General features: G+C 41.4%; 1 long non-coding RNA gene across 1 annotated transcript in view; it reads left to right on the top strand.

The window, feature by feature from the left end:
- Nucleotides 1-5,595, top strand: part of LOC141371170 (uncharacterized) — an 87,631-nt gene extending 82,036 nt beyond the window's left edge. The window contains exon 3 of the long non-coding RNA XR_012375909.1: nucleotides 5,462-5,595. This is a non-coding gene — a long non-coding RNA (uncharacterized lncRNA). The remainder of the gene's footprint in view (nucleotides 1-5,461) is intronic.
- The last annotated feature ends 5,506 nt before the right edge of the window (nucleotides 5,596-11,101 follow it).

Below are 11,101 nucleotides of genomic sequence, written 5' to 3' on the forward strand. Positions count from 1 at the left end.
TTTTTTTTTTTTTTTGCTGTTGTCCTTCCTAGAAAATCACAAACAATATGTTGGGGTTGGTGAGGGTAAGGGATGGGAACTGGGGTGGGAAAAGGGGAGATAAAACTGGAGCCGTAGTAGAGGCGGAAAGGAGTGAAGAAGGACCATGTTGGCGAGGCACACACTTCTGAGGGGAGAGCTGGAGGATGGGATACACCGATCACAAGGCCTACATCCTTCCTGGTTTTATCAAAACCAAGGACATTTATTTGGGTGGGGCAAAAATGAATATTATCCCTTTGGCTTCCCTAGAAATGCTCTGGACAACTAGCCTGAAAAGTTGGGAGAAGACACAGAGAGGAGGGGTAATTCAGATGTAGGGTAATTGAATTTCTTGTTTAGCAGAGAGCTTTATACATAATTTTACCGTACATTTGATGAGAAATTTACTTTGCGTGAGAGCACTTTGCATGGAGGCCAACGAGTTCTTGGGGACATCTGCTGGCCGTATGTGTAACACCTCCAAAACACTGTAAGAGGCACAGTGGGAAGAGGGAGGTGCAGTTAGACAGGGAGACCACAGAAGGACCCAGGCCTACGTGCAGTATTGTCTGACCTAGACAGAAGAAAGGACAATTTGGAAAGAAAGCCACATTCCAGAGCTAAGACAAAAGGGGAAGTTTTATAAGTTCCTTCTACTCTTCCTCTTCCTCTTTTACTTCTGTGAGTATTTACAGAAAATTACAATCCTGTTCTGTATTTTGAGAGAGAATGTAAATCTACCAGCTCCCAACACGTCACAGCCACCATTTGCCACTGCCAGCTGCCTATGGATTTCCTATAAGCAGGGTTCATTCATTGTGAAAATTAGATAATTGAAACAATCTATCTGCTTCAGGCGGCTAGCTTTGGGGGTGACGCTTGCCTGTTGCCATGACAAGTAGTTTTCAGAGTGAGATTTTAGCCACAATAACTCATTGAACAGTATGTTGTTGTCCTGTTCTGTTTATCAGGAAGATAGGAGCATTTTAAAGATAAAATTCTTTCTTTTTTTATTTATTTTTATTGGCTCCTGGAGATGATAAAGCAACCTCCTGCCAATTAGTATTCTAGCCAGCCCCCTTTCTTCTGCATTATGATCATCTCCCTTGCTGCAAAGGAGGATATGATAAAAGAGTGAAATTCTGCTGGTGGTGGTCATCTGGGATTCCTCAGTCATACCTTCTGGATGGCAGGCTATTGATTATAGTGCAGGTCTTGGAGGGATGAAATCAGAGCAGGTGGGAAATCCATAGCTTGTGTTGCTTCCCAAATTTGCATGTGGCTTCTTCATCTAGGGGTTAATTATATTTCAATATCTTTCTAATCAGAAAGAAGAGTCTTAAAACAACAGTGACACAAGCTTAGAATATTTTTTTTTCTTCGCATTTTATAGGATTAAAAGCATTCAGCAAAACCAGAGAAATCAGTAGAGATGTGAACTTTGTGAGACCTGGGGCCTCCACTCTTTGGTTTCTGCCTTGTCCTGTGTCTGGAAGAGTTTGTGGCCCATCAGATGCACTTGATAAATATTTTCCGAACGAATGAATGAATGAATGCATGAAATTGCTCGCTCCCACTTCACCTAAGACATTGGATTTTGGTGTCCTCTCCTTTTTCTTTCTCATCAAGACCTACTCTTCCAACTTCATTTCCGTTTAAGCACAATTCTCTGCAACCTATTCCGTGAAAGAAGGGACCTATGTTCACAGAAGTTTGGAAAACTGTGCATGCTAGATTCTATTCTTGGTAAAAGAAAATTTGCATTGGAATACTAAAGCCTCTTTCTCCTGCAGCTAAAAAATCTGGTTAACTTTGTCTAACTCAACTTTTCCTGAACTGTATTCATTTATCTCATTTTATTTGGTAAATATGAATTGAAGGTCTACTATGGGCCAGGAAATGGTCTAGGCACAGGGAGTGAACAATCAGAAAAAAGCCCCCGTCCTGTGGAATTCACATTCTAGTGGGAAGATAGAGACAGAAATAAGCAAGACCTTTTCCAAGTCATGGTAAGTACAACGGTGAAGAATAGAGGCAAGAGGGGTAGGGAGGAAAGTAATGGGGAGTTGCAATTTTCAGTTGAGTAGTTATCATTGAGGAGATGGTTGAGCAAAGACCTGAAGGAGGTGAGGGAGCGAGCTACTAGGAGAAAGGCATTCTGAGTAGGGGAAGCAGCAAGTGCAAAGGTCCTGAGCATGTCTGGAATGTGTGAGGAAACGAGGATGGCCAGGGCTGCTGAGTGTATCTAGGGTAGGAAGAGCAGTACAAGGAAAGGTCATGGAGTTAAGAAGAAGGAGGTTGGGGGTCAGGTTATGTAGATCATATCTAACCACAAACGTGTTGTTCTGACTTTTAGGTGGTATCTCTTGAAATGCTGACTAAGAAGTATTACCTTTGCTCAGAATCCTCTTTGGTCTTTTCACACATAGGTAAACACACACACATACACACACATAAACAGGACTTGTTTCCTCATCAAATGGGGAAAATAATATTGCCTTCCTTTCAAAGTTATTTTAGGAATTAAAAAATAATTTTATTTAGCTGCAGGTATTTAGTTAAGGCTCAGTAACTGTTTGAATGCTGCCCTCTTTCTCTTTCTTACTCTATCTCCCACAAACCATGCTGTCTGCCCACCCTATTATCATCCTGCTATAGTGTAAAAGCAAGAAGCATAAAGTGCAGACTCAGTCATAGGACAGCAAGCATTGAAGGTGGACAGATAAAAACTAAAACTGTCAGGAACAAAATGTAGATTTCACTACCGAAAAAGATGAGGAGAAACTAACAGTTCCCACAACAAAGGCTCAAGAAAGCAGACTAGGCAGCAAGAAAGGGGATTGTGAGGGGCGCCTGGGTGGCTCAGATGGTTAAGCGTCTGCCTTCGGCTCAGGTCATGATCCCAGGGTCCTGGGATCGAGCCCCACATCGGGCTCCCTGCTCAGCGGGAGCCTGCTTCTCCCTCTGCCTCTCCTCCTGCTCATGCTTTTTCTCTCTCTCTCTCTCTCTCTCTCTCTCTTTCTCTCTGTATCTCTGTGTCTCAAATGAATAAATATTAAAAAGGAAAAAGGGATTGTGGGCTGTAAATTCTGGGCTCTCTTTCTTTTCTATGTGAGGACACAGGAAACTGGAAGGAGGGTTCTCATCTGGAACCAAATCTGCCAGAACCTTGATCTTGGCCTTCTCAGCCTCCAGAACTATGAGAAAATGAATTTATTCCTTCCATTGAAGCCACTCCTGTCTATAGTATTTTGTTATAGCAGGCCAAATGGACTTTGGTACTGAGAAATGGGGTGTTGCTGAAACAAATACTTAAAAATGCAGAAGCAGCTTTAGAACGAAGTAATGGGTAGAGGCTGGAGGAACTTGAGGTGCATGCTAGAAATACAAACATGAAGGGTGATTCTGCTGAGGACTCAGACGTGAGTAAGGAACGTGTTATTGGAAAATGAAGAAAAAGAGATTTGTGTCATAAAGTGGCATATAGCTTGGCTGAACTGTATTCTGCTGCTTTGTGGAACATAAAATGAGTGACGAAATTGAATGTTGAGATCTAAGCAAAATGTTGAAGGAGTGCCTTTTTTCCTCCTGACTGCATAGTGAAATTCAAGAAGAAAGAAATGAATTGAAGGAGGACTTGTTAAATGAAAAGAATCCAGAACTTAAAGATTTAGAAAATTCTCAGCTTCTCCATATGGTAACACTTGAGAAGCTTGTTCTGAAGAGAACATCAGGGTGTGTCTGAGCAACCATTTGCAATTGCTATGAGTGTGAACCCCTGGATCTAATCAGCCACAGCAGCAGAAACACTGCTGGTTTGGACTGAAAGGGGATGGAGATGGGACCAAATGAGGAAAGGCTTTCAGACTTCGGAGATCCTATAGGACCAGAGCATAGAGCTATCGGGCTATAAACATGCTAGTTCTTCAAGACAGGGGAAGAATGACCCCCAAAGCAATTCAGAGATCATCAGAAATGCCTCCTTGGTTTCAAAGTGGGAGGCCATTGCTTTGGTTTCAACAGGCCAGACAGTGGTCTTCTGGAACCTTGGGGGTGTAATTCTTACTTGGCAGAGCCACAGAAGTGGGGCTATGGCCCCATTGGGTCTGAAAGGCAGATCATTGAACGAAACAGGATTATTCTCAGCCCTTAAAATCTAGTGGTGGTTTTCTTGCTAGGTTTTGGACTTTCTTGGTACCTTGTCATCTCCTTCTGCCTTCCAGTTTCTTCCTTTTAGAATGATAATGTCTATCTTACGCCTGTCCCACCATTGTATTTTGGATGTGCATAACTTGTCTGGTTTCACAGGTCACAGGTGGAGGAATTTTGTCTCAGAATGAATTGTACATTGAGTATCACTTGTATCTAGTTTAGATTAGAAGAGACTTAGACTTTAGAATTGGTGTTATTTAAGAAGTTGGGCTGTTGGGATGGAAGGAATGCATTTTGCATGTGAGGACATGAATTTTGGAGGCCAAGGACAGAATATTATGGGCCAAATGTTTGTGTCACCCTTAAATTGATATGTTGAAGCTCTAATTCTCAATATGATGGTATGTGAACATGAGGCCTCTGAGAAATAAGTGGGTTTAGAGGAGAGCATCAGGGTGGTGCCTAATGATGGAATTAGTGCCCTTACTCAAAGAAGAAAAAACAGAGTCTTTCTTTCTCTCCACCTTGTGAGGATACACTGAAAAGGTTGCTGACTGCAGCCATAAAGAATACGCTCACTGAGGGGCGCCTGGGTGGCTCAGTCGTTAAGCGTCTGCCTTCGGCTCAGGTCATGATCCCAGGGTCCTGGGATTGAGCCTGACATTGGGCTCCCTGCTCCGCGGGAAGCCTGCTTCTCCCTCTCCTGTTCCCCCTGCTTGTGTTCCCTCTCTCGCTGTGTCTCTCTGTCAAATAAATAAATAAAATCTTAAAAAAATCTTAAGAAAAAAAGAAAAAAGAATACGCTCACTGAGAACTGGAAAAAAGGTCTCAAATAAACAACCTAACTTTATACAGCAAGGACTTCCCAGCCTCTAGAACTGTGAGAAAAACTTTCTGCTATGAAATCAGTCTATGGTTTCACATAGTCTATGATATTCATCGTAGTCTATGATATTCATCACAGTCTATGACATTTTGTTATAACAGCCCAACCTGACTAATACAGAGGGTATAATATTAGATTTGTGTTTTTAATCCACTCTCTTAACCTGGAACTTCCTTGACATGTCAGTTTTGGGGAGGAGCAAGAATTGGGTAAGGTCCAGAGGCTAAGATGCTGTTGAGAGCAGAAAGCTAGAGTGTGGTTAGGGTAGGGGGTTCTGGATAGCCTGAGGGAAGCATGGTGATCCCTGGTATCTTTCAGGTCCCAGAAAAGAGCAGTGGGACTCATTGAAGGCAAACCTCACCTGCTTCAACATTTAATCTGACGTCATTCCTCCTTAACCAGGCAATGCTCCGAACATTCAGAAAACTGAGAGAGACAAGATGTTTTCTGCTGTGAATGAATATGTACCAAAGAAGATTCCACTGCCGTTTTTAAGAGAAAGTGGCTACATTCAAAAATGGGACCTGTTTGATGTAGGTCTTGTGATGGGTAATGAATGGTTCAACATGTAATCTCTCAGCTCCTTGTGGCATATTTTTAAGTACTGTACTTAGAGATGACCTTTTACAGAGGTAAATTGCATATAAGGGGCTGCAAGTGCCACATTTAATAATGCTTTAGGGACATTAGGAGGAAAGTAACAGTTATTATTCAGTGATAGGTCCCATTATTAACTTACAGGCTGCTTGCTGAGCAGTGAATCCCGCTTCAGCAACAGATGTCTCCTTCTCAAGCTTTAAGAATTGATCCCAACTGGCAGAGCTATGCTCAATAAGTTAAGAAGGAAAAGAGTATAAAAAACAAGGCATGTAGGGAAAAATGCTTGGACTAAGAAAATCCGAAATGGTTCACTTTTATGGAGAAGCAGCAATCTTTGAACTGGGATGGGGTATAAGGGAATCCTAGGTTTTACCTGAGCTGATCCATTTCCAGTTTTCCCTATGATGCATCTTGAAGGTAATTTTCCTGGAGATTTCCAGTTTAGTTTATCACATACAGCTGTTAAGTTAAAATGACACCTTCATAATGCTAGTAAAAGACCCTTCTAATGGCTTTCTTTTTTCCTATCTATAGAAAGAAGTGAAAATTCTTTGATCTGATAATCGAGAGACCGTAGTTATAATGTGGACTTTGCAACCTGACATTCTCCTTCCCCACTCTATCTTGCTGAGAGCAGATTGTCTTCTCTCTGGCTTCTCATGTATTATGATTATTCATAATTTCCTGCTTTTGTTGTGATATTCTTCCTTTCCTCATGAATTACTCTAGTCCAGAGATCAGCAGACCTTTTTCTATAAAGGGTCAGATAATAAGTATTTTTAGCTTTGTGGGCCATATGTTGCAACTACTTTATTCACTTCTGTTGTTGTGTGCAACTAGCCATAGATGGCATGGAAACAAGTAGGTGTGGGAGGAGGGACCAAGAAGTGACATAGAGGCCCCTGAACTTCCTTATTTCCATGGATGCACTGAATGTACATCTATCCATGCAGCAATTCCCTCTGAAAGAAATCCAGAAACTAGAGGAGTGATTCCTACACCTCTGGCAAATGAGAAGATACCCATGTCAACATGTGTAGGGGAAGGATGAGAACACACTCACCATAAACCTCACCCCCAGAAGAGCACCATATAGTCAGGAGAGAACACCTAATTCCTACCTTCTCCCCAAGGAATGAAGCAAAGGATTTGGACTCTACATCTAGTGCCCTAACTTTCAGATTGCCACCTGAGGAATGGGCATCCAAAATAGTCTGCTCTGAAAGCCAATGGAGCTTGCAGGCTCAAGACCCACAAAACTATATAGTAAGTGAAGCAGTTCTTAATGGGCACTTGAGCACTCACTGTAGATACCCTCCAAAGCTCAGAAGAGACGGAGAGAGCAGACAAAAATGTCCATTGTCCAGTCTTTCCCTAAAAGCAGTCTGAATGCATACTTAACAGGAAAAAAAAGGTCTCGAATAAACAACATAACTTTATACAGCAAGGAGCTAGAGAAAGAATAAACGAAGCCCAATGTTAAAAGAAGAACGGAAATAACAAATAGCTGAGTGGAAATAAATGATATAGAAACTAAAAGGACAATAGGAAAGGAATCAGTAAAACTAAGAGCTCTTTTTTTTCTTTGTTTTGTTTTGTTTTCAGAGAGAGAGCGTGCATGCATACGCATGTTAATGCACGGGAGGGGGGTGGGGAAGAGGGAGAGGGAGAACGAGTCTTAAGCAGAGTCCATGCCGGGCTCAACCTCAGAACCCCGAGATCATGACCTGAGCCGAAATTGAGTCAGATGTTAACCGGCTGAGCCACCCAGGCGTCCCCCTAAGAACTGTTTTTTTTTTTGAAAAGATAAACAAAATTGACAAACTTTTTGCTAGACTGAGAAAAAAAGAAGACTAACATAAAATCAGAAACGAATGAGGAGTCATTAGAACTGATAACAGAAATATTAAGGATCATAAGAAACTACTAGGAACATTAACAAACCAACCAATTAGATAGCCTAAAAGAAATGAATACATTCCTAGAAACATACAATCCATCAAGATGGAATCATCCAGATATAGAAAACCTGAACAGACCAATTATTTATAGAAAGATTCAACCAGTAATCAAAAACCTTCCAACAAAGAAAAATCTCAGAACGAGGTGGATTCAGTGGTGGATCCACTAAACACTTACATCACTTGAGGACACAAGTGAGACATATAAAGAATTAATACTGTAACTTAATAAAGATGATACATCAGCAGACTCATCAGGTATAAATACACAACATTCTGTTTGGACGATGGCACAGGTGCCTCCTTGCAAGGCAGTGATAATTTCCAAGGCCATTTTGTTTTGGAGAAATCCAGGTGGAAAACATTGTCACTGATTTAGGGAATCATTGTTTTAACCTGTGTTTTCTCTTGCGTCTGCCTCCAGTGCAGCCAGATATGGCCAAAGGAACCACCTCCAGGCTAGTAAAACCCCTTGCGGGCCACTCAGGGCAAACTGTAGGAGGGGGCTGGGCATAAGATTATAAGAGCAGGTTAGGACCAGTGGAGAGTGGAGGAAGGTCGTGGAGAGGATGAGCACCGCCCACTGACCCCAGAGCTGAGATCCCAGGAATTGGGAGCCCCTCTCCCTTCCTCTGTTCAGAGAACGTGGGCTCTGCTTGCCTTCCCCACGCCGAGAGGCTGCTCTGAGGACATGGCCTTGAGACTGTGATGTGGTGTTATGGCTCTATGGACAGATACAGGACTGAACCCAGGTAAGTCCTCTATATAAACTTTAAAATGTGGCAGGCAGGTGTGGAGATCTTGTTTTTGCCTCTGCACTACACAAGCCTTCTAAGTTCTAGCTGCTTAAAGCTGCTAGATTTACCACCAATTTGGAATGGCCTGCCTGTTTCTTTGGTCTCTCCCTGCCTTCTACTTGGGAGGGGGGGAGCTCAACTACACCAGGGGAGCCTCCAAGGAGGTTGCAAACTAACAGTGAAGTCTAAAAAATATAGCAAACGCATAGAAGTAGATAGTAGACTGGTGATTGCCAGGGGCCGGGGGGTGAGGGAAATAGGGAGAGGCTGGTGAACGGCTACAAACTTTCCATTATAACTAAGGTCTGAGGATCTAATGCATAACGTGCTAACTATAGTTTATGATATTGTATTGTATAATTGAAGTTTGCTAAAAGTAAAACTTAAGCGTTCTCATAAAAACAGTAAATGTGATTGGTGATGGATGTGTCAATTAACCCGAAGGTGGGAATTGTTTTGCAATGTATACATGTATCAAATCATGACATTGCACACTTGAAACACCTTAAGATTTTATTGGTCAGTAATACCTCAGTAGAGCTGAAACAACAAAATCCCCCAAAGAACCCAAATGTGTGTGTGGCTGAAATTGGCCCTCTGGGTGTGGCTTACTTATCGCTGCTCTAGCCTCCTGAGTCCTCCTGTTTTATTAACGATGAACCCCAACCCAGTGCTCTCTAGGAGACCTCAGTCTCCCATGGTGCCAGGATTTCCACGTCATTGTCTGTATGGTTGCTGCTGGGTGGGTGAGCCTGGTGGACTGCCCTTCTCTTGCTCTTTGTAGGATGCATTCATTCTCCTGTTAGAAGCCGAAACAGAACTGGAATGGAGGTATTTTTTGTTCAGGTTCTCCATCTTTCACCACATCCTGTTACTTAGATATGTCAAGCTGAATCAGATTAAAGGAAATTGAAGAGCTCCAATCATGGTCTCCAGTCCATTTTCTTAATTCTGAGCTCAACATTCTTACCTGACTGAACATTATTCACTGAGACCCAGAAATAGAATCTCAGAGGGGTTCCTCAGATCCAACCCTGAGATCAAGTCAGGTCCAGGTCCAGAAAAGTTCAGGTAAAAAAAACAAAACAAAAAACCAAAACTCTCTTTCCCTCTTATTCCAACTAAATAAAAACAACCAAATAGTCATGAAAGACACAAGAAAAACCTCACTAAATCTGCTTTTAAAATAATACTTTTCTTCAGTGCTGTCGTCTGTCACCCGAGAGAGAGAATTCTTGACTTAATGGGTCATTATCAACCAGTGGTAATTGTTGTGGATGCACTTAGCCAAACCTGGATTCTGGGGTTACAATACAGTAGTTAGCCTTCTCGTTCTCTTCGTTGGTTCTCCTATTCTTCTGTGATAGCCCAAGTATGTGGGCTCAGCCACACATGTTATATTTGCTGGGTGGGACATTAGACGTCAGTGGTTATCACTTGGGGAAATCTTACATTTATATTCCATTTAGAAAGTTTTCCAGGTATTCCATGAGAACTTAGAGAAAATAAATTTCAATCAAGACATACACACCTACAAAATTCAAAAATGTAAAATATAAACATACCAGAGTCAAAATGACTTATTCATCATTTCAGCTATTAGGTAAAACATGAATGTAAAATTAGCAAATTAAAATAGATTGATATCTCATCTGGTTAGTAACATAGTATTAATAGCTCAGTTAAATCTATTAATTATTTTTACGCCCCATATGACTAGTTCTTGTTTATAAGATGGCCTCTAAGGGAAGGAAATACAGAGCCATCCATTACCAACAGGCAGATATTCTGTGGCTTTTTAAGCACCGAATGGAGTCTATGAGCCACATTAACATCTGATCAGGAGAGTTTCAGGTCATAATTAAAGTCACTGAAACAGGGTGTGCTCTACAAGAAGGACAGCCTGTTATAATAATAGTTAGAACAAGGCATAAAAATCCCTCATCTGACTTCCTCCTGGGTGTTTTCTATCAAAACTCCCACCTGCTGCCTCACTTTTTATCATATCATTACTCAGAAAAATGACTGTAGTGTGACTTGAGGTGAAGCCTTTTGAATTTTCATTAAAAGAAATAGGTATGAAAGAAAAAAAAATCACTATATTGTCAGTAATATCACTCTCACTTTTTCTTAAAAAGGATATGAATAATTTGGGAGAAATGGACTGATTGTGTCATACTGGGATTTCAATATTAAATTACATCACATTGGAACTGAATGGAATTGCCATTTTTGAAAGTCAAAAAGAGTAGAATACAGCAATTTCATATTATTCAACTTAATGGGAACAGTTGTGCATTTTTTAAATATGTCAGGCACTCTGCTGTGTAAAATCCATATTTTCTTATTAATCCTCATAATAATCATATGAGTAGTGGTAGTAATCTCCATCTGTTCCTGCCCCCCATTTTTGCCAAAGCCACCTCAGATGGACTTTGCCAGGCAAATGAAGTTTCCAGATCAATCCCCTTTCCCACTCCCTGACCCTGTATCCCCTACCAGATCCCCTCACCTCCAATCTCTTTATAGAAACGTTTGTAATCCTACTGCTTAAGATATAGGCATTGTTATCATCATACATGGCAGGTGGAGAAATGGATGCTCAGGGTTTGAGGAAGTAAGAAAATTGGAACATAACTGAGGCAGGATTTCAATTCCAGACTTCTGGACTCATAAGATTGAGC

Source organism: Callorhinus ursinus, unplaced genomic scaffold, assembly GCF_003265705.2.
Source record: "Callorhinus ursinus isolate GAN/ISIS: 27379988/994484 unplaced genomic scaffold, GSC_fseal_2.0 scaffold2, whole genome shotgun sequence".
Lineage (NCBI taxonomy): Eukaryota > Metazoa > Chordata > Mammalia > Carnivora > Otariidae > Callorhinus > Callorhinus ursinus.